This window comes from Esox lucius, chromosome 15 (genome assembly GCF_011004845.1).
Source record: "Esox lucius isolate fEsoLuc1 chromosome 15, fEsoLuc1.pri, whole genome shotgun sequence".
Lineage (NCBI taxonomy): Eukaryota > Metazoa > Chordata > Actinopteri > Esociformes > Esocidae > Esox > Esox lucius.
This window is the reverse complement of record NC_047583.1, coordinates 23,179,187-23,201,219: the sequence shown is the minus strand read 5'-3', so window position 1 is coordinate 23,201,219 and position 22,033 is coordinate 23,179,187.

Below are 22,033 nucleotides of genomic sequence, written 5' to 3'. Positions count from 1 at the left end.
GCTAGTACATAAAACATGTCAGGTATTAACCAATAAACATTTGCGTGGCCTGGCAAATAAATGCCTGTAAATTAGTAAAAGACATTGTTATTGTAACTGAATTTGGCATACATGCAAACAGTGATATGCGAGAACATTTATATCAACCATATAAAACAATTTTTGTGTTTTATGAACACATTTTCCTGGCTTAATATAAAAAATATATAAACAGTGATGATTTTTGGCAAACATTATCAGGGACAGGAGTAAATCGACCTTATATCATTTATACCACTGGCCCAATTTTGCTTAAAAGTGGGTGAATGATTCATCTTGCCATAAAGATCAAGATAAAGTTTTAGAAAATGACATTGATATTCCCAAGTTGGTTGTATTTAATCAGTTGTCATTCATAAGTTACAGACAGTACCTCAATTAGCCAAAGGAGGGCGCTGCACCATTCATGCGGGACAATATATTAACTGATGCCATGTTACATGTGGCTGTGTGCACGTTCACATGCAGGTGTACATGCGTGTGTGCGCGTGTTTGTGTGTGTGTGTGTGTGTGTGTGTGTGTGTGAGCTCCTCTTGTTCATGAAAGTGTGCCTGTCTTAAGTATCTGCATCTCGACCCACCATCTCGTGTTTGAAAAGCCAGACCTTATGTAGGACGCAGGGAGGGAGGGAGATGGGTGGAACTATGGGGGGGTATGACATCGCTGTTCCCGCGAGGCGTCACCAGGGCCCCTGTCACCCCAGGTGTTGCCAGGGGCGATCGACCTATTCTCTTTAGAGAGGAGGGACCCAGTACAAACAGTCACACTACCCCCTACTCCTTCACCCCAGTCCTTCATACTCCCTTTGAATGTCATCAAATGGATGTTCCTCATTAAAACTCCTTCTGTCTCTGGGGCCCAAACAGCTTCTGATTGGCATGTGTCTGTCTGAGGATTTCAATAAAAACAATTGCTCATGACAGGAAAGAGTTCCATACGGTCAGGTATAGTTCTCTTGGAAAGTATTCAGACCTGTTTACTTTCTCCACATTTTGTTGTTTTATAGTCAAACTGAAGTGAAAATAAGTTTTTAGAAATGTGTGTCAATTTATTAACAATAAAAAACTGAAATATCTCACGTAAATAGGTATTCAGACTCCAAAATTGAGCTCAGGTGAATCATGTACTCTTCAATAATCCGTGACATGATTCTAGAACAAATTTAATTGATTGGGCATGATTTATAAAGACACACACCTGTCTATATAAGGGCACACACTTCACGATGCATGTCAGAGCAAAAAAGGTTATGAAATAATTTCTAATGCATTGAAAGTTAATCTATAAGAAATGGAGGAAGTTTGGAACCACACTTCCTAGAGTGGACCATGTGGCTAAGGAAACCAAGGAAAGGTGAAAGAAGGCCCTTGGTCTGTAAGGTGATCAACAACCAATGAGCACTTTAACAGAAATTCAGAGTGTCTGCAGTGATGGGATAACATGACAGAAGAAGAACCATCTCTGCAGCACTCCATCAATCAGGCCTTTATGGTAAAGTAGCTAGACAAATGCCACTCCCAAGTAAATACCATCCCTACAGTGAAGCAAGGTGGTGGGCGCATCACGCTATGGGGATGCTTCTCAACGGCAGGGAGTGTGAGACTTGTCAGAATTGAGGGAAGAATGAACAGATTGCAGAAAACTTGATGCAGATGCGCACACAACCTCAGACTGGGCAAAGATTCAGCTTCAGTATGACAGTGACCCGAAGGACACAGCCAAGACAATACTTGAGTGGCTTTGGGACAACTCTGTGAATGTCCCAACCAAACCCTGGACCTGAACCCAATGAAGAATAAAATGAAATGCCCAATCCATGTTTGCGAAGCAGGAAGCACACCAAAGAAGACTTAAAGACTTAAAGGCACTTTTGCAAAGTACTAAGTAAAGGGTCTGAATATGTACGTGCATTAAATATTTCAGGGTTTTTTTCACAAGAAATTGGCCAAATAAAAAAAAGCTGTGTTTTTTTCTTTGTCATTGAGGCTAAATTCTGTTTATTACACAACAAAAAGTGAAGAAAGTGAAGGGTCCTAATTATTTTCAAAGACGGTATATATACAGTACATTCAACAATATGTACCATTTACCTAGCTCAGCATTGTCCCGACTTTCTTAGGTGAAGCAAATTAAAGGAGTTCCTCCAATTGCATTTGGGCAAAATGTATAGATGATGGTAATGAGAACACCCCCACTCTTCACGTCCCCACTTCCAAACCTGGAATTCATTCGAGCAAATGTCTAATTTGAGATATCCTACTGTGCTACTGGGATTATCAGTTTGTTGGGGACTCCTGTGGAAAAACTCATTTAATGTGGGTGCCAGAAAACTGCAGGTAATTACTAGTGAAGGAGGACCTTTGCTAACCCGAGTGCATTTGTAACAAAGACACCTGCATCTCCTGCAGAAAGAGTGCAGCTCAAAGCGTTTGTCATTTTTAATCTAATGCTCCTGCTGTGAGGGCAGAGCTAGCTGCAGTGCTAGCTAGAATCACTGGAATCTGGAGAGAGAGAGGAAGAGCCAAACACAGTCCACCACATCTACAGAATTTCTCTTTTGCTTTTAACGTATTGGGGAAAAACAGGGATAGATGATTTATACAATCAACATTTTTTTTCTGCCTGTCCATCCAACAGTGTTTCTGTCTTCATTCTGAAACAATTTTCAGAACAAACCAATTAACTTTTTTACTTAGTACTCAAGTATCCACTCTTAACTCCTTTTTAAACAGAAATCTGCTCTTCTGTATGGGGTCAGGGCACATCGACAGTGATCTGGCATAGTAGTGAAAAAGTCTGGTGCACGGGTAAGTAAAATAAAAAAAGGCATGCACATTTATAAAGCGGCAAAGGCTAAGGGATTCTGCATAGGCAAGGATTCCCAGCAGCCCTACTCCCTCTTTCTCCCTCTTATCGTTTGTTTGTTCGAAGTTACACATATAGACAGACAGTTGCTATCAGAAGCCAAGACAGATGAGCACGGAACAGGAGAGTATCGAGAGGAAACGGAGGAAAGAGGGGTGAAAAAAGCTAAAAGCGTTTCAAGCTATTGCTGAAACAATCCAATTACGTTGCCTATCAAAGTCAGCTTCACAGGTTACAGCTTCTAATTGCCTGACAAAAATTGACACTTCAGTCGCAACACTAATATAATAGAAGGCCAAATTAAATTTGATCGAGGGGCAGAAAACGACGCGATCACTCAGCGGCGCGGAAAAGAGATCAACTAGCATGATATAATGGATCAAAAATGAAAATTATTCATTAATCGCGTTGGGTTTTCCAATAATGGAAATGACACAGTTCAGACGTCTTCGTAAAAACACTATTAATTAAAGGCATGATAGATCTAACAAAGCATAGAGCCTGGAGAAGTGTCTTTCTTCTATTCTCTCTCTGTCTATCTCTTTCTTTTTCTTTTTGAACCCCACTCTTTCTCTTCTCTCTGTATTTCTGCCTTTCTCTCTCTGTATCTTTCTTTCTTTCTGGCACCTTTTCATCCGCTGTGTCTTTACTCCACAACTTGTTTAAGCTAAAGGTTGTCAGAATGCAGACGGCCCAGGTCGGGTCAGAACAGGTCAAGCTCTCTGGCGGAGGCACCTCACAGCTCTGTGCCTCTGGGTCACTTTTTCTTCCACCGCTCCACACAGGCTGTCCCTAGCCTTCTGACTGGTTAAGCATCACATTCCTTTCCTCTCGTGACCCCTGGCTGACCCTGGGTTCCGGGACTGATCCAGTCACTCACCGGCGAATGAACCCGGGAGGCAACGGCAGACGGATGGTTGCCGCATGGCGCTGTGGAGCGTTGTCCCTCCCCTACTATGTAAGAATGACCAGGAGTACACCAGGAAGATGTTTCATCCCTGTCTCCTCTCATCTAATTGGGTCAAAGCCTTCCTCCTCTCCTTATTGAAGTGCAAATGAACAGAGCGTCAGGGGAGGCCGGCGCCACACGCCACTCTCTGGCATATAACAGGACACCTCGGGTCCTCGCTGGAAAGTCATCAGTTTGTAACCTGTACATGGATGATTAGGGCTTCTGTGTAATATGACTGACTGTGGGGGGAAGGGGGTGAGAAGAGTGGAGGATGGGGGTGGGGAGGAGGAGCAGGGATGAGGTTGAAAGACGGCAGGAAGGTGGTTGGTTCAGAGCCCAGTCAAAGGCTGTCCATCTCGACTCCTGAGATAATTCTTCAGATGAAAGCCTGCAGTCAAACATGTTACCCCTTTCTAATTACCCATGTCTCTTACTGGAAATATGAAAGTAATGCGTTGTGAAACTGGTGCCTGTGTAATATTTAATAATGCATACACGGGATTAGTCAGGTGTACATGCTAGGGTGGCTACCTTGGAGACAGAAATGCTGACCCTCACCTTCGCTACAGTTTAATATAAAAAAAAAAGATATCTTGTTTAACTCATCTTGTTAGGTCCGAGCTTAACATCTGCTGCTGTAACTAAATGCATCACATATGCATTGAGAGTGTTTAGACATGACTTGGTCATATGTGCATTTTGAATATCTACAAACGTGTGAAACCATTACCCAAACTGCAGTCACATGGTTATAAGCGATTGCAATCATTTGTATTTACCTACATTCCCTCTATTTCTAAGTACTTGCCGCAATGCCGATGCAAGGTCCAACTTCTCAGTTACATGTTCACAGCATGGTTCTCAATGTTTGTGAGGTCTCCTAAGATACCTGCGCTGACCATGACTGTCTCAAACTATTTACCAAAAAAACTATGGAGTGCCCAGACTGTTGGGGTCCAGTACCCCAGTGTGAGGCATCATTGAAAGTTAGTGGTGCCCTGGAGTCTTGTAATTGGGTATCGATGGCCAATAATTCCCTCCATTTCATCTCTTTCCGCTCGGGCAAGCCTCTGGAACTAATCAGGACCCCTGCTGGGCAGGAGAGGGGGAAGAAGAGGATGGGGGATAGTTTGATCATTGAGTCCACCCGTTCCAGTCTCAATTGGACAAACATCCAGGACAACAAAAGATACAGTCCAAAGAGGGATGGACATCTGAACTGCTGTATGATGTGTTTAAATCAGTTCAAGCTGTCTTTTTTGCTGTTGATTCTGGCAATTTCTGGCACCTGGCTAAGGTACTTTGTTGAAGTGGAGAGGAGAGATTCAACTTTTTTCTGAAAAATATGAGATCCTCTTACAACAACATACCATGCAAACGTGTCCTTAAATTAATCTATTCCCAGAAATATGTCTTCAATCCTACAGCAGAACATTTGATGCGTGGCCAAGTCTGTCCTTAAGCTCAGGTCACATTTAACCATTTGTAACACAGAATTCCTTCTTCAACACACAGTTCACAACACCTTAGGCCTGCCAAAGACAGATATCCAGTCAGTCACACCATGCTTCAGCTCACACCTCTGGTCATACAGCCAGCAGTTGGACAGGCAAGTCATCACGGGTCAACACAAGTTCCTTCCCTCTGCTACAAGCCTTAGCCTTAGTTACAACTGAATAGTGATCAATGACCTGGTGCCGTTGGTCTCTCCATTCCTCCTCTACACTCTCGATGCTCCCCTCCTCCAGCATTTGGACTGAGGGAACAGGTGGACACCAGGGTAGACATGGAGAGCCAGCCCCAGTCCAGCCAGGAGATACATGCCCAGGCCAGCCAGCCAGAGCCAACGAACAGCACCCAATTCCCTTTATAGCGCACTACTTTCCACAGTTGTCTACAAGGCTCTGGTCGAAAATAGTGCACTTTCTTAAGGACTAGGTAGTCATTTGGGAGCCAACCAAAGCCAGCTTGCCCACAAACAGGGGTCAGGCACGGCCAGGCGTCACATAAATCAACCTGACGTGTTCACCCAGGCCTGCCCACGGCCCGTGCCACACACGGCTGACATCCACCCCCACCTCACTGGCTCCTGGGCTGTTTCCATGTATGGTTCAGGGGTGGATTTGGAATGGGTCAGCTGATCAGGTTCCAGGGCCCTGGTCAGAAAGTTTTCAGGTGCCTTCTGCTTTAACCGTTGCCGTGCCAAAGAGAAGGGCCGGTTCTAACATGAAGAAAGAATCACTACAAATAGTGAGGGATTGTTAAAGTAAGTGTTTTAAGTGCTATTTCCATTTGGATTGTAATGTGAACGTGGCTAGGTCGATAAATTAAACGATAGGTCAGTAAATACCTACAGAGTTGAGGGATTTAGGGAAGATATTTATCCATCCTTTGAAAGACAATTATTAACTGTGTACCATTGCTGTATGGACATTATAGCAATAATCTTCTCAGCTTGCCAAACGTGGCCAATTAACTAGCCCATTGATTTCTGTTTCAGATAATCATGTACAACTGATTAAGATAACCTTAAGTCAGTTCATTTATTAAAGCCATTTGCTATGTGCTTTTATTGTGCCATTATTAAATTAATGGGGCCATCTCCTTAAAAATAATGGAATTGCATTTGATATAGTCACATACAGATTTGTGATGGTTGTTTTGTGTAGATATGTACATTATGATGACATGAAAGTTTGTTAGATGTGCATTTGTAATATTGAGATAAAGGATGTAACTACAGTGAGATGTTATGTCCTGAAAGTTGCTTAAATCAAGACACGGTAGGCTCTCCTAACATTGTCATTGAGTATTATAATATTTTCCAAAATACGGTCTGTACTGCTTCTTTAAAGTTGTCTTATGCAATTTTGTGTTAATGCTGATTTTTAAATTCATTATGTTTTACTAATCTTGAGACTTTATGAAATGACTCAAATCCTTTATAAAAATAAATCACCAAGGTTCTGTGAATTGTGCCCCTGTTAAATGAATCCTCCATGCCAATAAACTATTGATATCTTACTTCTTCAAAGTTGCTCGTTCACCTGGGACTGCTGGGGGAAAATAGAAAGAAAATCCTAGAATTTTCTTTTTAAAAAGGGGCAAATTAAATTGCCATCTTGAACTCTTCTGTTTAGGATTAAAAGTTAATTCTAATTTGTGTGCTGAGTCCCAGACCATTGCAATGGTGGCGCGGGTGTCTGTGAAGAGATGATAGAATACTCAATGCACTGGCTTTCTTAATTGGAATAACAGTCCTAGACATACTGTTCAGATTATCCGTCCACAGAACATAAACTCATAACAACAGAGGGTACTTTGTTTCCCTCAACATGTTTGACTTCCCTACATGCCAACTTGAAAGGAGCCTTTTCTTTCTCACCAGCTGTTAGCTGTCCTTCTAGCTTCCAGAAAGCAGCCATTCTGTCAGTTGAGGGCAACGAACAACACAAAATAAACAAATTCAAAACTTGATAATATGTTATTATATCCCATAGTGAAATACTGTTTTTACACACAGGCAGACAGAGTTTGCACAATTCTGCCAAGTGTGTGTGTGTGTGTGTGTGCGTGCATGTGTGTGTTTGTGCGTGAATGGGGTGTAGATGTGAGATTAGCCGAGGGGCATTCAATTCCACGCCACTGACCTTACTCTGGCCTCTGCGCTCGCAGTCCCATGCCATTAGTGTGCCGGAGAGGCTTTTAAACGAAATCTAATCTCGTCTGCATCTGATCTGTCCACTTCAGAGCGCTGGAAGAAGGCCCTGGTTTAACAGCACACATCCTTGCTGCCTGTATCCTGTTCTACTGCGTTCAATACCCAACCTTACTCACACACACACAGACACACACACACAGGTGTACGCGCACTCACACAGGCACCTACTAACGTACACACAAAGTCACCTGCACACGACAAAAACACACACACATATCCGACGGAAATCTTCAACTCCTCCCTTAAACCATGCCTGTTCCCAACAGGTGGTGACCGCGGGCTATCATTTCATTCAGACCAGCCCCAGTCTGAAAGGGCGCAGTACTTTCGTGTTGTCTTATGTTGACCTGCGGTGTCAATAACTGGAACACATCTTAAAACTGAAATATTAAGTCGCGATAGCATAACTACCAGCGTAATCAACCATTTGTAATGTTCCTCATTGGTAGGGTGGGTCATTTATTATTACCAATAAGGACAATAGGTACCTCACTGCCATGTATTACTTTGCTTTTAGTCATAGTTCCAGTACCGGTATGACAGTGAAACAATACACAACATCAGCTCTTTTCCCACAATCAAAATACAATTTGCATAATATAATAAAAACCCACCAAAATCCAAACCTTCACATTATCTAATCTACCCAGACATCAGACACCCTACTGAAACAATTTCAAACAAATAGCAACACTTCTGTAAATAGTGAGTAAATATCTAGATAACATCAATAGTGTTTATTCTCTCTGTTCCACATTAATATGTGTTGTCATAACAAACTCAGAGGTAAGAGGAGGACAATTTAATCCCCTAGCCTTGTTTGCAACCCAAATGACATCCTTTTCCTTCTAGCGCACTACTTTTGACCAGTTGTACGGGTCCAGGTAAAACAGATGCGCACTATACTCCAAAATAGGCTTCCATTTGGTACCCACAGACTCTCTCATTAATTTTAATGGAATGACATGAGCCGTGCCAACGATACATCCCGTGTCTCCATAAATCTTGTGAGATAATGACACTGGAGTTAAACCTATCCCCTTCTCAGATGTGAAGACATAGAAAAAGAACAGTGCACAGTAAGAACTTCCTCAGAGTTCAGTCGTGTGATGCTAGGGCTGGGCACTAGCTACATTTAGTAACAGCAGACTCCCTGACTCCGTGAGTTGCAGAATGTCACTCAGTGACTTTGGCTGGCGTTTTGGTGACAGAAACAAGAGTAGCCCTGACGTCCTATATGGCACCCTAGTCCCTATACAGCGGACTACAATGTGCCCCGGTCGAAAGAAGTGCACTTTACACTCGAGTGACAAGGGCGCCATTTGGGAGACAGGCTCTGAACTCTCCAGCCAGCCTGTGGATAATTTAGATGTAATATTCTGGCATGATCGATCATCACTGACCAGGATCAATAGGCAAGAGAGGAGACGAGAGGTTTGAGTGGCATGGGGAGCGATCTGGTTGACAGGAAGCAGGAGGTCACACTGCACTAGACGGGGGGGGGGGGGGGTGGATTGACTGAAGGACAAAGAAAGAAAGAAAAAAAAAACTGAAAGAAAGAAGTTTTGTGACATACATGATACATTTACTGAAACATATCATGTTTTCGACGCGTCTGCGAGGGGCAATGCTTAGAAGAATATCACCCTCAACAACCCGGTCAGCGTGGATAACAGACACTTATTTACATGTGTACAAGCAGGCCCATATATTCCCATTCAGCCTTCTTCCTTGACCTGCCCCCAGCCATCTCACTCCAACATCAGTCTGTTTTTACAGGCCAGCCTGTTGGCCTGCCTGTCTGCCCCTTTCATTTCCAAACCATTACACTGTTCTGCTCAAATGAAGCACATCCATATATTCTTAAAAGGCTGGTTTAACTTAATCATTAGGTTAACAAGCTCCCTGCCCTCCAAATGATGATCCGCTGAATTGGAGGGATTTGTTCTGGAAGGTGAGCCAATAACGGGACGGGCACAAAAAGGCGGGAGAGGGACTACAACAGGGAAGGAATAATCAGGGAAATTACTTTGCATATTTAATCACTGCAAAGAGAGAAAAACACAACCACACGGACAAACCGACGCACTCAAAGAGAAACACACTCGTTTGGAAAGATACAACGTAGGAATAATGCAGTGGCTGCTGGCAGAGTATCAATCCCCTTTTATACTTTTATACCGACCATAGCATCATTTTAGTTCTATGAAAGAGACCCTCTCAAACAACTTTTACAATTAAAAGGGTGCCTGATATCAAATGGTTAATTGCCTCTATTACCTTCAACGTTCCAACCAATATATTATGCAAATAAGCTTAGCCATGCCTGCATGTGTAGTGTACAGTATGTTGTATTTGTTTTTCTGATAACACTGAACGCCCATGCATGTTTTCCTAAAGACCTTCTGCTCTAGCTGTATGACCTGCTCTGAAATGCATGTTCGTGCTAATTAATTAGCATAGCCGGTGAAGCAATTATTTTTCCTCCTCTTTTTTTTTTCCCTTCAGTGGCACTTGAATATCCGTCATTAGCTTTGATGTGCAAGAGAGTGTGTCTAGGTCCTTGGAGTGTCAATACACATCTGTCCATACTGTTCCTCAGACCGACCGTAGTGGAGACGGGCTTAAGCAGGAAAGACTGGGGTTAGAGGCCATCTGCCACCTCGAACACACACGCCGCCGTCTGCGCGACGCCACGCCCCGTCTGTGTCTCAGCATGCACGCGCGTGCACGTTCTACAGCTTCAGGCCTTTGATCTATTCAGAAGGGCAAGGCGGCCTGCTCCATGGATCCGGTGGTACTCGCCCGTCCACGCCGTGACAGGGTCAGCATTAGATGAGCAGATTTGCTTTGTTCTGAAGGCATGTGTACAGTAGGACAACCTAAACTTACTATGCACCCTGTAATCTAATTACAGTCTATCAAATCTTTCTTCAGGAACCATTTCCGTATTTGAAATAGTGAATGAGAAAGTTGATTCATATTGCATGATGACGATCAAACCTTGACATTCATGCATGTGCATGAACATACGTTGTCCCGGGGAGCCTATCGTCGTGCAGGGGTAGCATGCGTGTTCTATACACAGGTTGAACACACCGCACGCTTGAGGAACACGACAGTAATTAACTAACAGTTACCGCAACAGACGGGAAGATGAGGAATTGCTCATGAATGATGGCCGCTGCACAACTTTATTCCGCGGAGAGTCAAGAACAGTGCACCGTATGTGAGCGTACACGCATAGTTTGAGTGGTTCTACTGCACTGCCGCCGTACAGAGTAGCCCACATACGGAGCAGCGTGGGAGCACGTAAAGCATCGGTCAGTGGTGTCATTCCTGGGACTTACAGGACGCCCAGAGTGTGGTCGTGGAGAGTGTTAGGGGAGTGTTTCGGGAAGACGTCTGTTTAGATATTCCCTCTGACCGGCGTACTCTACGCAGCTGAACAAACAATAGCCCGTTTTAATGTGCTACCTAGCCTCCTCATCCGCCGCCACCACAAGCGCATGCATATTCATGGTGTTGGGAGGGAGCCGTGGCGGCTTGCCTTGCCAGTGACACAGGGCTGCAGCGGGGATGAGGCGTGCTTGTCGGAGTGTGTCACGTTTCCAGACCAGCGAATTTTTTTGATTAAAGTCCCTTATCCGTTTTATCATGCATATCCTCTCTCTGATTAAAGTGATCTGAGGCTGACACTCACAATGTCAGAGGGAACTGGGGAGCACCTCCCTCCCCTTCCTCCTCTCTCACCCTCCTGCTCCTCCCCCCCATCCCCCCTCCCTCCAGAGCATGCCTAGAATCTGTAATCGCAGCCAAACACTTATACTCTTCTGACGTCCGATCAACCTACACAGTAGACGTTGTGAACACACATGCAGGGAGGACCACACACAAATACCTGCGAGGACTTCATCTATACCTACATAAGGCATCCGAAACACAAGGTCTTTAACGCCAGCTCGGATATGCCAAGTCATGTACCGTTCAGCCTTCGCCTAATGGCACCCCAAACAAAGCTTTTCTACAGTACATCCAGTTAAGCGATGCTTGGATACAAACACTCCCAAAGCCAACTCCCTACGGTAACACTTTATTTGAAGGGGTGTGCATAAGAGTGACATGACATTGTCATGATACTGTCATAGCCATGACATGACACATGTAAGAATCATTATGAATGTTTTTTAATGTTGTCATTAGGTGTCATTCGGTTGTTTATGTCATTTTCTATGCAAGGTTGACATTGTTTGGGATGTCTTTGTGATGACAACTTGACATTAAGTGAGACAACATAACCTGTCAATGTCTTTCTAATGACAACTTGACATTAACTAAGACAAAATATCCTGTCAATGTCTTTGTTATGACAACTTGACATTAACCACGACAAAATTAGATTAGATTCAACTTTATTGTAATTGAACAAGTACAGTACAATGAAATTGAAGGAGTAGGGTAGCATGTGGAACTGAAAGGCAGGGATAGCGGCAATGAGTTTCCTGAGGTAGACTTGTACCTGTAACAACGGAAAATGTCAGACTTTGCAAAGCAGTGTTAGAGTCCAGTAGTACAAAGGCTAGATTTGGTTAGTGTTGGGTCACGGAATTCAGCAAGGTTACATCAGATGGAAAGAAAGTGTTCCTGAGCCTGCTGGTTCGGGAACGAAGAGACCTGTACCACCTGCCTGATGGAAGGAGGGCAGTTTGTGGCATGGATGTGAAGGGTCCCTGATGATGCCACACACCCTGTGCAGACACCACTTGTGCTAGAGGTCTACGATGGCCGGGAGCTGGGTACCAGGGATGTGCTGGGTGGTTTCCACCACCCATTGCAGGGCCTTCCAGTCGGCTACGGAGCAAACGCCAAACCATGCTGTGGCGCAGTTAGTCAGAAACATTACCTGTCATAAACATGTCATAGAGGGCCTGATTATCAAACTTGAAGAAACTATTTAGCTTTATGTGTAAGCATTAAATAAAACTTTCATATGTGGTTTGTTTTGACATTGGTTGTCATGTGACGATTATAATTGTGTCATGAATATTTTTCAAGTTAAGTGGCACAATTTGGACTTGTCATAAAGATGTCATGATGTGTTATAATACTGTCAAATGCATTCATAACAGTGTCATGAATATTTTTTTGACCTCAAGTACATTGGTACAATTTGGACTTCATAAACATGTCATTAGGTTTGTCAAATACTGTCAAAAAGATGTAATTAAGTCAACCAAATGCTTTTAAATACCTTCACATAAGCAATACATTTCCTTTATTGTTTTTGCAGAATATATTTTTCCAAAAAAAAAAAAAATTCTTTCAACAATCCTACTTTGATAACACTTTCCGATAAGGGCACATGAACAACCATTAACACATGCTTTAGATACCTTGAACAAACATTGATGAACAATGATGAACAAGACATGAACAAACAGTTAACAATGATATCCCTTACTTGGTTTACAAAAGCTTTAACAAACAGAGTGTAGTGTCATTTGTTCATGTTGACACAAGACATAAACTCATGTCCTTTTATTCAAGAACACACAGTTAGTACTGCAATTTGTTAAGGTTGATACAGGACATCCTTTCATGTACAGTACCTTGTTCTTTGCATGAAAGAGTAATATAAGTAATATAAACTATTCATAATATAATCACAGTGAAAACATTATTTATAAAGTAGGCTGGATAGTGATAGTTTAACAAATTACCTTCATGTTAACACAAATAGAACATGGCTGAGCATGTTAGCAAAGTGCTACCTGGAACTGACAAAAACTTGACTGTAGTTAGCATACAGCTAACTGGAGCCAGCTAATAACCAACCGAAGCCAGCTAACAACAAGCAACAAGGAACTAGCTGATCACTAACCCTTACAGTGCAACGATTGCAAAGTTCCTAAACAATATAGTTACAAAATGCAATTATATTAATCCTAGGGATATTGTCAGGAGTGTTGTTTCCGAAAAAAAACAATTCAGTACAGTACAGTAACAAATTAGTTTTTTTTCCAAAGGAATGCACCACCGTCACGGCATTTTACACTGACATGGCTCTCTGTCACAGTTATACAATTACCACACTTTTCTAACCCTCTACATACACTTTAACAGGCAAGTTATCAAACTGTATCAAAAGGTCCAGTGTACTTTTGTACTTTACCGACCAGGAAAACAGGATAAATGATGAGAAAGACATGGCTTTTCCTTGAAGAGTTACGAGAACGTGCAGGTGTTTTGATCGTTAACAGTCCCAACGCAACACGACCACGTCAAACTGCCCCCTATAGGCTAACCATAGTAAGTATCCTTCATAATAAAAGTGTCCTTCAAAATTCATTATCAACCCCAAATGCGACCATATGTCACACCTATTTGAAGATGCAATTAGCCAGTCTACCTTTTAATAATGGTTACCACACTGTAATCATATTAACAAATTGGATTATGTATATTATCTCTTGAACGTATATTACTTAGCCTATTGTTAATGCAAACCACTAGTAACATGAATGGATGTCCTGCATCAACATTAACAAAATTACAGTACAAACTATGTTCCTGCAAAAAACTTTGATATTAACCTGACTTGTTTTTTTCAAATAATGGAAAAGTCTGTCCATGACACCATTATAATGGCGTATGGCTAACCAGTGGTGCCACTATAATTTTGAGGTGAATCTTCAGTGACTCAAGAGTGCGATTACCTTTATGACTTCATATTTCCACTTTGTATTTCTGCCATGCATGCTCAATAGGCTGACTATGAGCACCAGTCTCAGGATCCGCAAAGTTCCTTTTATGGCCGACAGAATACTGGCTAAATAGTTTCTTCAAGTTTGATAATTAGGCCCATGTTTATTACAGGTAATGTTGTCTTGGTTACTGTCATGCTGTCATAAAAAAAGACACTGAGAGGTTATGTTGTCTCAGTTAATGTCAAGTTGTTATAACAAAGATACTGACAGGATATTTTGTCTCAGTTAATGTCAAGTTTTCATAACAAAGACATCCCAAACAATCTCAACCTTGCATAAAAAATGAACCTTGCATAATCAATCGAATGACACCTAATGACAATATTCATAAATGTTCAAAATGATTCCTTCACGGTTATGACAGTATCATGACAGTGTCATGTCACTCCTATGCACACCCCTTTAAATAAAGTGTTACCCTTCCTACTGTATAGCCATCACAACTACACAGTTATACACACAGACCTCTATGAGCATACCACCATTAATCCCAGCTCAACAACACTAACGCTGATGTCCAACTTCATTTATAAGCACCCTACCCAAAACATATGCAAGGAGAATCAAAATACAAGCATGTATTCGACAACTGTCAGTGCTATAACATACAAGCCATATAAAAACATATACTTTTGATAGGGAAACGTATTACTGTACTATATTTCCACGTTACATGTACACAAAGCCTCCTCATGCATGTTTTCAGTGAATCTGGCTCATTCATTATAGCTAAGGAGTAAGTAGTGAAATCAGTACTGAATGCAGACGCTGATCAGGCTAATCAATCAGATAAACAACAACTGAGGGTGTAGTTGGAGATTGTTTTGAAGTGACTGCAACCAAGCATACACAAGTCAATATTCTCTGCTGTATGAGGAAACAGGTAGGCTTCTGATATGGGTCATTCCACAAAAAAGAATGCCTTTTGCATTCATGTTATATTTTGATGAGATCTCCACCATGCAAACGCAGAAAATAATGCAGTCCAGGAGGAAGGTGTCCACTTTCTTTGTGTGGAAACCCCACAGCATCACAGGTTTTTTGTGAAATAGTCATGAGATATCTTATTAGAAATGTGAGATATGCACCCTAATTTCTTTTTTTTTATTGCGTACAGGATATAATTTAGTTTCATGAAAACCTTTATTGCTCTGCAGCCTTCACATTGCATCACTTCCTGCTGGTGGCCTACTAGAACATGAAAACCATGGGGTTTATATACAATGCTGAATATCACACGATTCTCCAGTCAAATCATGTGTAAAACACACAATTGCAACTATTATATATGCAAAATGCATTTGCTTGATCGCTCATAGATTAAAGTAAAAGTTCTAGGATTTCAAATCCAATATGTTGGAGGAAAGACACAAAAGTACAAAAGAAAGATACTGTTCAAACAAATGTGGATAGCACTGTATCTCTCTGACTAATCTGGTCAGCAGAACAGATTTAAACGTTGTGCTAGTACAGTACTACAGTACAATGCTACAGTGACTGTAAATAGATGTATTTCAACACAAGTAGTTTTTTTGTTTTTTTGCCCGTATATTTTTTAAAACACTAAACACCAAGTAAAGTCATAATGTGTTGATCCACAGGGAACAATCTGTGACTATTCACCTAGTGTCTTTTCAAAAGACATAGATAACAGATTCCATCAGTTTTAAAAAACTTGCAAAGTAGTACTAAAAGCAGTCAGAACTTCCTGAAGGAATGTCATCTCATCTCATGAAGCAAGAACATTCTTATTCCCAGCATGTGAATATCTCTATGGTGTAAATTTGAGAAACAACCCATAAGATCCTTCAAACTATTTAAAGAAATTCAGTGACCTTCTTTCACCCAACCTGCATAATATGTTTGTGCAATCTGGTGAGGAGAGGGCAATGCAACCTACTTTGCATGTGGTGGTAATTACACTTATTAATTATAAAGTCACCCAACACAAATCAAAAGAAATTAGAAGATACTAAGGTCACAGGCTTAGAACTTTCAAGGCAAACTCCTCCACTGGAATCAGATGGGCTTCATACCCAACAGGAACTTGTGATTCAGTCTCAGGTGTCTAAATCTTTGTCACAAATTATTGTGTTGACCAGCTGGCTTAGGATCAAGTGTGAGTTTTGCCACCCCTTCTCTATTGGTGATATAATCATGTCCCCTGTCAGCCTGTTGACATGTCTTATAGCACCATAGCACCATAACACAAAGCATGCATAGAAAGACAATGTAACACGTACGTATAAAGCGAAAACATTTTTAAGTAGATTTCCTAAATCTGAGACATTAAAAAAGCTGAGAATACAGAGAAAATGCATTCAGGCATTAGTGGTCTTAATAATAATATATATGTGGTTTGCCATTTGTACAGCAACTTTTAAATTGGAATAATTTACTCAAGACAAGGGCATTTAAATGCATAGAGGTGACATGGGTATTAATAATATTGACGAATCTTAGAAAATCTCCAAGCCAAAAGTAAATAGCTTTATTTATTTTCTTGATTTGACATACATTTCTGAAAAATGTTTTTATGCAAACATTATTATGCCAGAAACCAAGTTCATTTGTCCACTTGCTCAATTGTGCATCGAGGCCTCACCGTCCTCTTTCTATTCTGGTTAAAGTCAGTTTGAGCTGTTCGTTAAGCTGCAACCAGAAATGTTTTCATTTTAAGTTTTGTGGTGTGCAATTGTTCCCTTTTCATGAGCAGTTAGTATAGTCTTATTATAATTTTTGGGCCATAAGTCCTTTTGGTATGAATTTGAGTATGTGCTCTTAATCCACTTCTATGTACTGTAAGTTTTATTTTTATTATTAGGAACATTGAAATTGGAACAATCAACTCCAGTTTAGATGTACATGTGATATTTCAAGTCATTTAAAAGTGTGTCTGTTGGTTACTGTATAAATGAATGTCTCTTGCATAAATATTACATGTTTTAACAAGGATAAGCAAAAGCAAACAAGAGTGTGTTTACTGTAATGTTTTCAGTCTCACACACTCTGATGGTAATGCTTTCATGGTGGGCTGAAATACAGCAGGAGGCTTCTAGAATGTCACCCCGTGACTAAAGGATAAATGGGGGGTGTACTAGGACCCACAGTGTGGGCGTGGGGATCTCACAAACACACACAGACAGACACAGAAACACACACACACACACAACAGCTGGTCCAGACACAGCCGAGACCATCCAATCGGAAATAGTAATTAATGGCATTAGAATTTCGCACAGTTTGGTGCCATTGAGGGACTGGATGACTTTAAAATGTGTAAATCCACAAACTTATCTGACCTAGCCACGGGTGGCTTTCCACCCCTCAGCTAAACAGATTAATTATCTCAATGCCTATTGTTGTTACTCACTGCCACATGGACATCGGATAGATATACATTATATCCAGGTGATGCTGATGCTTGAATTAGTGCTTCTCTGGCTCATTGACAAGCAAAGATGTTATTTCCCAAGACACTCATAAAGGTAAATTATGCTATATGTCCAACAGCAGATACCTCTATGGACAACCTATATAGTATGAAGAGGCTACAGTATGCTGTGTAGGTTAAGTACAGCAACACCATTTCATTCTGAAATGGAACAAATCATCAGAGATTTTGACAACCAATAAGAGAAAATGAAAAATAACAAGCCAACAAAAGGTGTCCAAAATCCCTAAAATGGGAAGAGCATGCTGGGATCTCGGGGATAAGTATTAGTTGTCACCCTATGATCAAATGGTACAGCCGTGGTGGAAGCTACTACAGAATGCCTCACCGGCAAAGAAATATAAAGTCCAGATTTAATTCTGATACCGAGAAATAGAATTTCAAAGCCGGATGTCTTATCGTTGGCATGTCCCTTTGCCGGACTGATTTCCCTAGCAAAACCCTGTCAGTGCTATTATGTTGAACATGGAACCAATTTACTGCACCAGCTAAACAGGGTTACTGGCGCTCGTGTACCCCCTAAATGTTTGAAGTTATCACACAGGGGAAAAAATAGCACTTTGAATGTTTGAGTGGGGGTGGAGGGAGGGGGGGTTGGGGCACGCTGGACGGAGCGACTGTAATTGAAAAGTATCAATCAAAAACAAGGCCAGGGGAAGCAGGGGTAGGCTATTATGTTAACCCAGTAGCCGAAGCAGTGCAGAGAGAGAGAGCACGTGCGCGCGTGCGATTGCATTTCCTTTGTATTGGTAATGCACTCGCCCTTTCCAGGCCCTAAGCCCTAAGACCCGAGCTGCGGCCGACGGGAAGGAACACAGATATCGTGGTGCAGACGGGGACAGGGAAGAGGAGGATGATTCCTTTTGGATTATCCAATGGGCCATGTGGCCATTACAGGCCTGTTTTGTGATGCTATCTGGACAGGTAGATAAGGCGCTCTGGACGGTCAGACGTTTCCAATTTCTATACATGAGAGATGAAGACCTGATGGGATAGGTTAGCCTTATATTCCACCAGGCACTTTATTCCCCCATCTTCCTTTTTAACCTAACACTGACTGCACTGTATATTACAAGTGTCCTTTCATATGTTCACTACAGGGTGCCTGACCTGCAGCAGGTAAATAGACGTGGCTTCACTTGCACGTGGTACATTTGCACAGTGTTAGCTACGCGTGTGGTGAAGAGTTACTGTGGTGTTATATAGGGGAGAGGTCTATGAATGAATAAAATATGTTCCAACGCCCCTGCATTCACAGGATACCTCTCACTGTAGCTGTTGCTCTTCTTAGAGGACATTTTAAGGTGACTTTTGTTGTGTCGCTGAAGTACTAGGTCAGATCCAAGTAAATCTTTGTTTCATAAAGATCTCTACCCATACAGAAGATACAGATGTAAGACAAATGGATGAACGGTGGTTGTGTTTCGTTCTATTTTCAAGGGCCGTGGTATAAAACAAACGCGCTACAATGCATTGTGGAGCCCATGTTGTGTCTTAGCCACCTCACAATCTGTTCTGATTACCTAACACAGTCACAGACAACAGAAGGGTATATTCAAATAGGCTATTCCTCTAAGGTTCAGTGCACAATATCCTCTATTCATAGGAAAAGGATATTGCGCAGCCATTGGAATTCCCAGTTGACATCTTTTCTTCCTAGGGACTTAGAATAAATTCCTTGATACATTAACATATAAGAGAGTACAAATGACATTCTGTACAGTATAGCCAGTGGTTTCACCAACTAGCCCTTAGTTAAAGATACCCTTAAGTCAAGGTTAAACCTGGATCCCCAGAATTATGCACTGAATCCCATCTGACAAACTGTGGGCCTCCATGTTTTAAAATACATTGTTCTGGAGGTTTTAGAATTGGGACAACCAGTGGGATACTCTGAGCCAATGTCTGTGTTGCTGCCATACCGTATGAGAAGACACCAAAGATTTCCAATGCTGTGCATTTACATACAGAGTTGGATGGAAACACGCTCTGATGCTCAGTGGTGCAAATATATCATCGTTTTTACACCGTATCAAACAGTGGAGTGTGTTGTTATTCACACGCAGGAACACGAAGCAGAATAGGTTTGGTTAAACTTAAACTTACAAACCAGTCCAGTGGCACCAGTGTGCTGGACTAGAGTTGAAATGTGCGCTGTGTGGATAGGGGTAGATTATTCAGAGGTAATAGCATAAATGCAGGGCCCCTGCTTTACATTTGTCCACATGACACCACACTCATCATTCCTTCACCTTCAATCTTATTCTAACATTCCAGGATGGCGAGCGGTGGTCCATCCCATCCTTCTGTCCATCCATCCATCTCCCTTCTGGGCTATCTGTCTGTCTCACCCTCCATCATCACACGAGCCCCCGTTTCCGCCCTCAGACACACACACACACACACACACACACAAAGTCCACATGCAAACAAACACGCAAACCCCCCCCCCCCCCCCCACCACCACCACCACCAACAACCGGCACAAACACACACACACACACTGTTCCCGTACACCCCACCCCATCCAATAAAAAATAAATAAAAAAAACTGGGCGGCAGGCAAGGTTTTTAATTCAAATTTCATGTGGGGCGCCGCGGCCCGTAAGCTCACTCAGCAGTCACTGGAGTCTAAAGTGACTCTGGGGAGCCCTCTCACAGTTCTATATGCAAATAGGCCTGCACCTGGGCAGTGGAGCAGCCCTGCTGAGAGGTTACTTATGCAAATCTGATTGAGTGAGAGCATATTGCCAGAGCGCACACAGAGCCCCCCCTCAGACACCGGCAGTTATATTTCACAGGGGCACACGACGCCATGTTCACCCGGAGTGGGGGGGGGGGGGGGGGGGTAGGGTTAGCGAGGGGGAGAGAGAGAGAGAGAGAGAGAGATAGATGGTGGGTTAGAGGGAGGGATGCGGGAGAGAGGTACGACTAGAGAGGGAGGGGAGAGGACAGGGATATAAAAGGTACAGGTGGAAAGAAAGAAATGGAGGAATAAAAGAGAGGAAGGACGGTGATAAGAAAATAACAAGATAGAAACGAGAAGAAAGAAAGACGAAGGCTGGAGAAAAAGGAGGGCCGGAAAGGGGAGGGGGAAATGACTCAATGCCAACTATTTTAAAACATGCAGGCGGGATTTGATGAACATCTCATTCTCCTTCACCCCTCTCTCCCTCTGTCTCTCCCCCCTCTCTGCCCATGCCCTGCTGGCTTTAACAACGTCTCGGGGGCAGGGGGGGTGACAATGACACGGGGTCTGGGCAATTTCCTATGCACACTTTGTAAATGGGCTGAAATCTCAATATGTCCAACACCTTCTCTTCCTCTGAGGCTGGCATTAACCCAGTGATTAAGTGGTAGAGCTTGGCTGCAGCTCAATCTGAGCTCTGATGTGGGCCGCTGATGTAGACAAATGACTGAGAATAACACCGCTGGATGAATAGGTCTGGGATACACTGTGATAGGTTGTGTCCCAAACGGCAGCATATTCCCCAGAGTGCACTGCTTGTCACTGGGACCCATAGGGGCTAAAAGGGCTGTAGTTAAGGATATGTGCACAGTAGGGAGCAGGGCGCCGTTTGGGAGGCCAACACAATGTAGCTCCAGTCAGACCTGCCTACAGCACAACAAATTAATGAAAGGGGAGATCTTGACACGTATTATCTCGGTAATTATCGGTCACACGGTATTATGTGAATGTGAAATGTAAATGTGGTTTTAGTTACCTCGTAATAAGTATTTGGGGATTCCAGTTAGCCTTGGATGTAGCAGGTTTAAAAGTCTAAGCCTTTAATTCGCTGACATATGGAATTGCTTTAAATGCTCATGCCACGAATTGTTTAACAATTCTGTTTTGAGCCTTAAGTAAGGTATAGATGTTTTTCTTTATTTGAAGGATTTTTGAAGATGAATTTTCCTGCTTGGACACACAGAAATGCACTGAAGGAGTCATTTGTACGTGGAAAAAAATAGTCTATATCTGAAAGTTAAAAGGTACAAAAAATTATGTTGAACTGGAGTTTGATTATTTTACTCATGAGCTGTTTATCATCCTATCACTTAGGTCTAATTGATGGGGCCCAGTTCTGAGTTACCTTCAGACTACTAATGTCACGCTTCTGGGAAATACAACTAAAGTGCTTGTGTATTAGACCGTTATCCTTCTAATATTTCCATCATTAGTTTTAGATAAAATCAGTTTTGTGAGAACACCTCAGCTAAAATAAGACATGACC